This window comes from Apodemus sylvaticus, chromosome 15, assembly GCF_947179515.1.
Source record: "Apodemus sylvaticus chromosome 15, mApoSyl1.1, whole genome shotgun sequence".
Taxonomy (NCBI): Eukaryota; Metazoa; Chordata; class Mammalia; order Rodentia; family Muridae; genus Apodemus; species Apodemus sylvaticus.
In genome coordinates, this window is record NC_067486.1 from 47907633 (window position 1) to 47918104 (window position 10472).

Here is a 10472-nt window from a genome sequence, read left to right on the forward strand (position 1 = left end):
ACTCCTTGTAATAGCAGCCACAGTTTCTAAGTGGAAACTGTGTTTAAAAAGACCTCTGTGGTTACGTCATCTGTGTGTATAAAAGGCACCTTTAAAGTCAATTCAAAAGAAACTGCCACTATGTGGAGAAGGATTTGCTATGTACAACCTTATGCTTTATAATTAAATGTGTTGCTTATCTTCATATTTGGATGAATGTAAAAGGAACAAAATCCATATTCAGTTCCTTACCAATCGCAGTTGTAACTGAAGGCCATGGTACTAAGGAAATAGAACGTGCTGTGGAACAAAGGGTGTAACGAAGATACAGTGACGTGACTTTTTATGTTCTGTTCCTCTACTCTGACTGGGACACAGGTATAACAAATGCACACCTCCGGGGCTGCCAAACTTTTCTAACCAGAGCAACTGAAAAATGGTCTAAGATAGTGTTTATTGTAAGCTGACAAAAATAAGAATCTGTCATTATGTTAGTCGGGGTTCTCCAAAGGAACAGAGGTGATAAAATATTATATGGTCTGGGGAGTCAGACAAATTCTGTCTTACACTCAGAAGCTGAGAAGCCAAGACTTTCTCAGCCCACGGGACTGACGTCTCATTCATCCCAATCTGGTGCTAAAGGCCTGCACAGTTCCCTGAGAACTGCTGGTATGCAGTCTGCATTAGAAAATGGAGGAATCTGTTTCTGATGTTAGAAAGTGGTGCTGTGGCAACAGACTGGAGGACCCACCAGGAAGAATAAAGGCCGAGGGGCAAAAAACATAGTTTTTACAGCCTACACATAGCGTGGGTCTTCCCACTTCAAATAATCTAATGAGAAAAATACCTCACAGGATGGAGAGATGGCTCAGCAGTGAAGAGCATTCGTTCTTGCGGAGGATTTTGATTCAGTTCTAGGCACTCACGTGGTAGCTTATAGCTATCCATATCTCCAATTCTGGGATATCCAGTGTCTTCTTCTAACCTCTGCGGGCACAGAGTGTGCGCATGGAGCACATACACTCATGCAGCGCCAGAGTCACACAGAAAATAAATCTTCAAAGTAATTCATTACAGGAGTGTCCAACAACTTGCATTTTAGTTGATCACAGAAGATATGATCAAGTCGGTTAACAAGCAACATTGGCTGTTATGGTCATCGAGTTTCCAAAGTGAAATAGAAGCCTCCCATATGGAAGGAATAGATGTGCACATCTCACATACTGGACACGCACACACACACCCACACACTCACACATTGATATGTATGAACTGTATTTATCAAAGCCATCCCATGGCTAATTACATTGAGATGTAACATGAATCCTAGCTGAGCTCAAATTAGGACTTGGTGTTTGAAAGGTCTGATTAGCTGATCGGACGGACGTCAGCCCTCTTTTCTGTTAGCAGGAAAAATAAATACTGCAGGAGGGGGCACTTAAGCATGAAAATACTCCCCAAAGACTGCGTTAATAAATAAGGGTACAAATGTCGAAGCAGACTTGTGAAATGTTGTGCCTAAGCAGCAATATTCCGAGACAACAGACTTGGCCGAGGAAATAGTATGCTCATTTTTACCAAACAAGGCAGTCCCCAACCCCATACACTTTAAAGTGAATGCAGTGTTACTGAGGGGCATGAGAAACAGTGGGGTTCCTAGCCCAAAGGTCTTGTCAGTATTAGAGTGGCCAAATGATGGAACAATACAGTCAGTTAAACTGGCTGTCTGAGCGCGCTTTCCTGTCATCGCTGTGATAAAGACTACGAGCAAAGTCAACTTGGGGGTGAAAGGGTTTGTTTGGTTTACATGCCCAAACCATAGCCTATCTTGGGAAGAAGCCAAGTCAGGGGCCATGGCATGGAAGAAATCCGCTCTGGTTGATTCTCAGTGCTTGTTTAGTCTGCTTATACCAGCCAGGACCTCCCGATGGCATGACCTGTGGTAGGCTAGGCCCTCCTTCATCAACTCTTAACAAGAAAATACCCTCCACAGACTTGCCTACAGACAATCTGATGCGCGCAATCCTTCCTTTAAAAACCTCTCTTTCCCAAAGACTTGAGCTTGTGTCAAGTTCACGGGAAAAAAAAATTCACCAGCAGGCTGGCGAAGAGAGCATGCGAGCCTGAGGCTCCAAGCAGCAGACTATGGCAGGCTCATTTTCAGAAAGTTTAGAGACACTGATGAATACTTCCAAGGTCAGCGCTGATTATTTACCCGTTAGCATATGCTAATAGGTTAGTGTCAACGGAAAAACACTGATTATACGACAATCTTTAAGACTGACATAAGTTTCAAGGAGGAAAAAAAAGATGACAGCTGTCTAAGGAAAATATTCAAGTTCTTTTTTTTTCTATTTCATCAGAGTCACAAGTGTTCTCTATGACACCAGACCTGAGTTGACTAGCCATCTGAACATCCATAGCATATTTAACAGAATCTTAGTTTAAAAAGGGAGTTTGAGTGGGCCACTCAAGGATCCCATGTAGGGCCTTTAATCCCAGCACTTGGGAGAGAGACGCAGGCAGATTTCTGAGTTCAAAGCCAGCCTGGTCTACAGAGTGAGTTCCAGGACAGCCAGGGCTACACAGAGAAACCCTGCTCAAAAAAGTCAACAGAGAGCTTACTTCATTGAAAAATGCCAGCAAGGTGTTCTTAATCAACCTGCAAACCTTTCAGGGTATGTTTATAGTGGGCATCCTGACCCGAAATCAGAATACCATAAAAGTATGCTAATCTCAGAGAGAGAACAGGAACATAAAATCACAATGAGAAAGAAGAACCGTATGACATAGTTATGTTTGGACTTAACAAGCCATTGCTTGCTAAGAAGAGTGCATTTCTATCCCTTCTTTAATATCCAGCAACAACTGACAGAGAAGGATGCTGATTAATGGGGTGATCTAATAGAGGCTGACTCTGAGTCCTAATCTGGCCTTAATTAGGATGCTCACTGAGCAGCAAGAACAAGGCAAGCAACAACTTAAACATGATACAACCTTACTGCTGCAGCACCGTCAGAAAGCAAAATACCCAACTATTGTTGTACTGTTTTCTCAAAGGTCTGTGTTTCCCTCATACAGTTCTAGTACATGGCTTCTGTGCCCAGTTATTTTATATGTCAAAGTAGGTAGAGACACCCCAGCCATGATCACCGATTTTCAAGCTAGGAATGAATGTGAGAGTCAGGGACAAGCTGAACCTCCATTACAATCAATTTCTCTTAAATAACCATTACAGAATCCCAAAATATACATCATAAGGCCAGCACTTAGTTGCAAAATTTGAAAGGCACTGTGCTATATATATATATATATATATATATATATATATATATATATATTTTTTTTTTTTTTTCTGCCAAGCAAGAAAGCCAACAAAAAATTTTTTTCAGGTCTCTTTTAATTTTCTAATTTGCTCTAACTTTACATTTTTTCCTACCTCACTGCTTCTCTGTGCTTCACTGTGTGTTCCCCATGCCTCCCTGCTTCCCTAACAGGCCCTCATTCACAAATTCCTAGGGACAATCCTACACCTCAACATTTGGAGTAAAGAAATTAATATCCGAAAATTTTGCTTTAACATTTTCTCTGCCACTGTTATGCATTTTGGTTGTATGAAAAATATGACATTGAATTTTCCCATTTAATTTAATATATTGATTCAGAAGATTCTACAAAGGGAAGGGGATCTCAGAGAGAATTGGTTTGCTCAGTTGGGAAGATCTAAAATTGTGTGTATTTACCCATGATGATAAGTCCATCAAGAATATAAGTTATGACTTTAAATTAGCAGAAGATTATAGTATGAAACAATATAATTCTGCAAAAAAAAATGTGTTAAACTAATATTAGCACAGACTTAACAGGCCAAATTAAGCACAGAACTTCCTAAATGAATATGGAAATCAAAGTAAGAAAACCCTCTCATGTTATATCTGGTGATGCCAAGATGAGACTAATACATCCCAAAGCTAAGGAAAAGCTCACCCAGTGGTTCTTCAGTACTTGTCCTCCAGGTACACAAAAAAGGGCAAATGGGAAAGACATGTCGAGATCCCAGCATTCAGCACTTGAGCCATTTCAGCCTGGTAACAGACTCATTCTGTGAGTACACTAGGCCTGTCTCCTTTTGAAAGCACTAGAAAGGTGTGAGGAGAGGGGGAAATGGGAAGACCTGTCACTGTGATCATCTCATCCCTAGGTTTCTGCTATAAGGACAGCAATGCCTACAGTTGCCTCATCCAGTGAAGGGGAAGTCTTTATCCTCTGTGTCTTCACCACCAGTCAGTTTGCACTGGTAACCACATGACTGCTCTGGCCACTCCTAGAATCCCATTTATAAAGGAATTTGATGATGAGGAATCCAGGCTTATTCTTACCAAGCCACAAGCAATCCTTTCTCCCTCCAGTTCTTCAATTTATTCAGGATGGACTCATCTGGAAGTTTTCCTTGCACCTTGTTGAAAAGTGGGTTCTGCATTTTCATCCCTTTCTTGCTGGATTGCTTCTGCAGCCCTCAGAACACATGGCCGGCTCCTCCCTATCAAGCATAGATGTTTGGCTGTAGTCTACACCAAGGAGGTAAGCAATGCTGCCACTATCACTTGGAACTCAGCCCTCAAATTATCAAGAATCTAAACTTCCTCTGTGGAACATCTATTATATGCCAATAAATGCTAGGCTAGACACCAAAAAATATGATGATTAAGTATGAGGCAATCACAAAGAGAGAGCAGGCAAACGTGGTTTTAACTGAAGCGTTGAAAGTGATGATTTCTTAAGAAAAGGTCACTATGATAACATTAGGAAAGGCAGCCAACACAGATGTGAAAGAATAACTGGTAAGTCAAGACACATAGATAAGTAGAATTGGGCCCTGGGCCTTAAGATTCAAATACTTTGGAGATGATAATCGAAGAATTGCCATGACCTTAAGACTATGCAGTAGTCCCATGGAAGTCTGAGATATAGACTAAAACCATGTTTTTAAAAATTCAATGGAGGGATAGGCAGCGGGAAAGAAAGAATAGGATTAGAGAAGAATATCATGGGAGTGTTACTCTAGACAGATGAGTGCTCTCATGATCAAGGACAGTAAAGAAGTTATGTCTATACAGAAGGAGAGTGGGGGGTTTAATGATAACCTACAGCAAAACTGTCAATCAGAGTGTAAATAAAATAATCCCATATGTCTAATTGAAGAACATGGATTTGTTTTTCTGATGGAAAACCACTGAAGAGTTTTGAGACTTGGAAGAGTATATAGGAGCAGAAGAGGTAAGTGAGGTGATGCATAAATTATATATTTGAGATAAACAGGTTGATAATTAGACAAGACAAACAGCATAAAAAGTACAACTGTCCATCAGGAGATACACAGCAGTGATGATCAATACCTAGGATAGAGCTGTGGTAACTCCAAGCACAAGCAATATATTTCAGAAATGTTAGAAAAATGATAAGGGAATGCCAAGACAGGGAAGTGGGGTGTGCAGTGGGGCCGATGGGATAGGGGGTTTTCAGAGGAGAAAGGAGAAAAGGGGATACCATTTGAAATGTAAATAAAGAAAATAACTAATAAAAAGGTGTAAAGGAAAAAAAAAGAAAGAAAAGTAGTTTCCCATAGGCTCTGCACATTTAAATAACAAGTCCCCAAGCTCTCTGCTGTGCCCAAAGAGTCTTATTTAATTGATCTAGGCTATTTTTAAAGCTCCCCTGGTGACCCTAGATAGTGACTAAGGTTGAGAAGCACTGATTGGTCCTTTGTGTAACCCCCACTAATTAAAGGGATATGTATATACAGAAAATGGAGATGGCAAGGGTGACTACCAACTCTTTAGCTTTAATGACAGTGAAAGATCTAAGTCCAAGATCCTCAGGATCTTGCATGGAGGTGATCAAAGGACTGTCTCTAAGAAAGAGAAAATGTATTTGCTTTTGAATATGAGAACCTTAAGGCACCTATAGAATAAGCAAATGTATGTGTGTCTACGTGTTTCAATAAGGTTTATGATATTATGAATTTGAGGGTATTTATCAGTAATACTTGAAAGTATTATAGAGATAAAACAGTATCAAAGGGAAGCTATCTAGGCTAGGATGAGTGTTAAGTGCTCAGCTGCACACTAAGGACCAATATTCAGAGAAATGTAGAGGACAGAGAAGAAAATCCTAAGAGAAATCAATTAAGTATGGTTCACACTGAGCAAGGGGGGTTAGGTACTATCATGAAGAAAGCACCAGCTTCAAATCAAATCTGACTGCTACAAAACATCCTTGAGAATAGACAACTGAGAGATCACTTATGGCCTTCCAGGGAACACTGTTAATGCAGTTGGTTAACCAGTGGGTTAAAAAGAATGGGATCTAGGGGAATGATAAGATCTGTATTTTTTTAAGAAAATGTATAAATATGAAGGGTGTATATAGTTTCTTCACATAGGCACAGATTGTATAAACACAGTGACACAAAAATTTGACGGGAAAAAAATGTAAGTATGAATGTATTGTTTAAAAAAATGTTCCAAGGTCCAACTTCTTGAGAATGAACTACAGTCAACTAATGACTACTGATGGGAGTATTATCCTCTCCTAGGGACAAATCCTATACTGCATAACCAACACAAAGTGCTTAGCCCTGAAATAATATGCATGTAAACATAGAAGCACATTTAGCAGGTTTTATTCATATATTTGTACTCAAATGTATGTGTGGGTGTGTAACAGTAATAATCAAAGAAAAAAGAAGCCATTGATTGAAAGGGGAATGAAGGGGGTCGTAGAAGGCAAGGAAAGGAGGAGCTCGTTTAATTTAAGTGATTTTTTAAAAATGACAAAAAAAGATTACAAGTTATTTTACTAACAGATCAGGTAACAGTGTGTCTTAGTTAGGGTGTTACTGCTGTGAACATACAACACGACTAAGGACAACACTTACCTGGGGCTCCCTTACAGGTTCAAACGTTCAGTCCATTATCATTAAGGCAAAAGCATTCCATGTGTATTCTTTTGTGATTGGGTTACCTCACTTAGGATGATATTTTCCAGATCCAACCATTTGCCTAAAAATTTCGTGAATTCATTGTTTTTAATTGCTGAGTAGTATTCCATTGTGTAAATATACCATATTTTTTGTATTCCTTCCTCCATTGAGGGACATCTGGGTTCTTTCCAGCTTCTGGCTATTATAAATAAGGCTGCTATGAACATAGTGGAGCATGTGTCCTTATTGCATGCCGGGGAATCCTTTGGGTATATGCCCAGGAGAGATATATCAGGGTCCTCCGGAAGTGTGGAATGCAATCTCTGATAAGTGCATATTAATTAGCCCAGAAGCTCTGAATACCCAAGGCACAATTAGCATAAAAATGACTCCCATGAAGAAGTAAGGAGATCCTGATCCTGGAAAGTCTTGATCTAGCATTGGAGGGGAGTATCAGGACAGAGAAAAAGGAGAGAGGTCATTGGAGAATGAGTGGAGAGAAGACGGTTTATGGGACATATGGGGAGGGCGGAACTGGGAAAGGGGAATTCATTTGGAATGTAAGCAAAGAATATAGAAAATAAAAATATATAATTAAAAAAGATATATTGTGTGAGAAGATAATCTATTGTCAAAAAAAAAAAAAGGCAAAAGCATTGGAGCATCTAGGAAGACACAGTTCAGGTGGAACTGAAGTTCTTCATCTTTTTCTTAATGCTGCCAGTGGAAGACTGACTTCCAGGAAGCTAGGACCAGTGACACCCCTCCTCCAACAAAGCCACACCTCCTAATAGTGCCAGTCTCTGGGCCAAGCATATACAAACCATCACATGGTGCCATCGGGATACAACTATATTAGATGAAACAGAATAATTGTCTTCTTAAGGAGACATAAGGCTCATAAGGAGAATGACGAATGTTTTGAGCAGATATAAAAGGCAAATGACCAGTAAGAGACAGTCATGAAGTATTCTGAAGCCCAGTGACCCAGAGATCCAGTTGAGTTAGAGGCCCACCCGAAAGGATGTACAACTTCCCTGAGCAGGGCTAATGGAGGGACAATTACAACCTCAAACAGGTTTTGTGATGGAAATGGGGAGGAACTGCGGACACACAAGAATGGAAAACATCAAGGATTGGGTCAGAGAGTATTTTTAGATTGTCATTGGCATAGTTTAGGACTCAGCAGCAGGAAAAAGACAAAGTATTTAAAAGAATGGTCATCTTGTTCATGCAAGAGAAAAAAAGCAACTACTTCCAATATTATATAGGATGATCAAAAAGTCATTGTGTTGCTATGTAATCTTTGTTGTTAATAAAAACACAAGTATACTTTTAGAATAAATTTTGCAGCCAGTAGGCAAAGAAGAAAGTAGGTTGGTGTCATCATTCATATGCATAGTCTTTGTAAAAATATACATGAAAGAGTCACTTGCTTTATTGCATTTGAATGTGAAGAATTAATTTAGAAATAAAAGGCAGCTTTGTAGATGCCAGCCCTCCAGATTGTGAAGAAAACAATGGATTCCCACTCTTCTTCTCCCCTACTTTCTTAAAGACTGATTTTCAATTTTCAGTCTTACTCTCTGTGATGGTTTGTATATGCTGGCCCAGAGAGTGACATTATTGGGAGGTGTGGCCTCATTGGAAGTAGGTGTGGCCTTGCTGGAGTACCTGTGTCACTCTGTAGGCTTGGGCTTTAAGATCCTTATATTAGCTGCCTGGAAGTCAGTATTCTTCTAGCTGCCTTCAGATGAAGGTGTAGAACTCTCAGCTCCTCCTGCACCATGCCTGCCTAGATGCTGCCATATTCCTGCCTTGATGATAATGACCTGAACTTCTGAACCTGTAAGCCAGCCCCAATTAAATGTTTTCCTTATAAGAGTTGCCTTGATGACGGTGTCTCTTCACAACAATAAAACCTTAACAAAGACAGTCTTATAAATCACAAAGAGATTGCTGAGAAAGCAGTCAAAGTAGTGAACAGATATACTATTAAAAGGGGAAAATGTACCTAAAGGGGAAAATGAGGGGAAATTTTAAGCTAAATATCAACAGCAGAGATGGAGAGGAGGAGGGAAAGAGGAGGAGGAAAGGGGAAGGGAGATGAGGAGAGGAGAAAGCATTTTTTGCCCACTAAAGTTAGTTTTATAAAGGAATTTTATAAAAATTTTATCAAAACTCTTGGACGAAGTACCATTTTCTCTAATTCTTAAAAAAATCAGATTTTCTAAGTTGTTAAATGTCTTGGCACCCTCCTTTATAAGCTGCAAATGAGCCTACCACCTTTACCACCCACATCCAAAACAGGCAAAAGAGAAAAGAAAACCATTCCGTATTGGTTCTTTAATTCCATACTGGTTCTCTAAGTCCTTCATTCCTTCTCTCTTCTCTCACATAGTGCTCCACGCCTGGGTTTTAAGCCGTGGATCAGTCTTCATATCATCAACATATACAGAGAGCAGCCAGAGGGTCAGATATGCTGGGTCAAATGGGAGGTAATTCTTGCATGAAATCAGCCTGTGCTTGGGACAGCTAAAAGTAACAAATATTCAGCATGGGTACTCCTGCTTCTACGCAAACTTCTCTGAAGGCCTTTGGAGAGCTGGTCACCAGCGCCATCTGCTTTAAACCTACTGAAGAAAGGCTTTTCCCCTCCGTATAGACATGGACAGAAATTTCCCGCTGATTCTTTGAGGACTAATATTGTAGGAAAGAATTGTCAGTGCAAAATGGTAATTACACATACACAATAAATTTATTTTACATATGTGAAATTTCATCCTATAAATTGAGTGTTGCTATGTTATCCCACATTTATGTGGGATATTCTAAAATATAGAAACACATTCTATAAATATATTGTTGTAATGCCTATTATGAAATACAAAAGAAATGGCCACTTAGCAGTGACCAAAGAAGTAAGAGAACGCCCTTGAATAAAGGAACATAAAGGAAGGCTGTCTAAGGAAAGAAATACAAATACACTTATGGGCTTGAAGGGAAAGGGAGGGAGAGTAACCTGAGGCACAGCAAAGCCCCAGGTGATACATCTCAGGGGACAAAGGATGTCAGCTCTGAGCTGAAAAGATCATTAAAAATGTCAAAATTCAACAGATTACACAAAATAAACTATGGAACATTTTGATCCTAAAATGGAAAGTTTCTATCGATTCTATAATCAAAATGAAAATTTATAAGCAATTTTCTGAGGTGAAAGAGAAATGGTATAGTATTATCAGTATTTGAGGGGGGTATTGTTAGCACAGTATAATTTTTTTTTAACTGAGAGGACAAATAGTAGGGCTTCTTACCTTCTTTGGTCTTGAGCAGCTCAGGATCATAAGACAGCTCCAGCAATAGAATGAACACAGCTCTTTGTTTTGTTTTGTTTTGTTTTGTTTTGTTTTGTTTTGTTTTAAAAAGAGGTGGGGAAATCCTGACTATAATTTGACTTAAAAGAGTATGTCTTTCTTGTTACATCTTTTGACAATTTCATGCACATGTATAA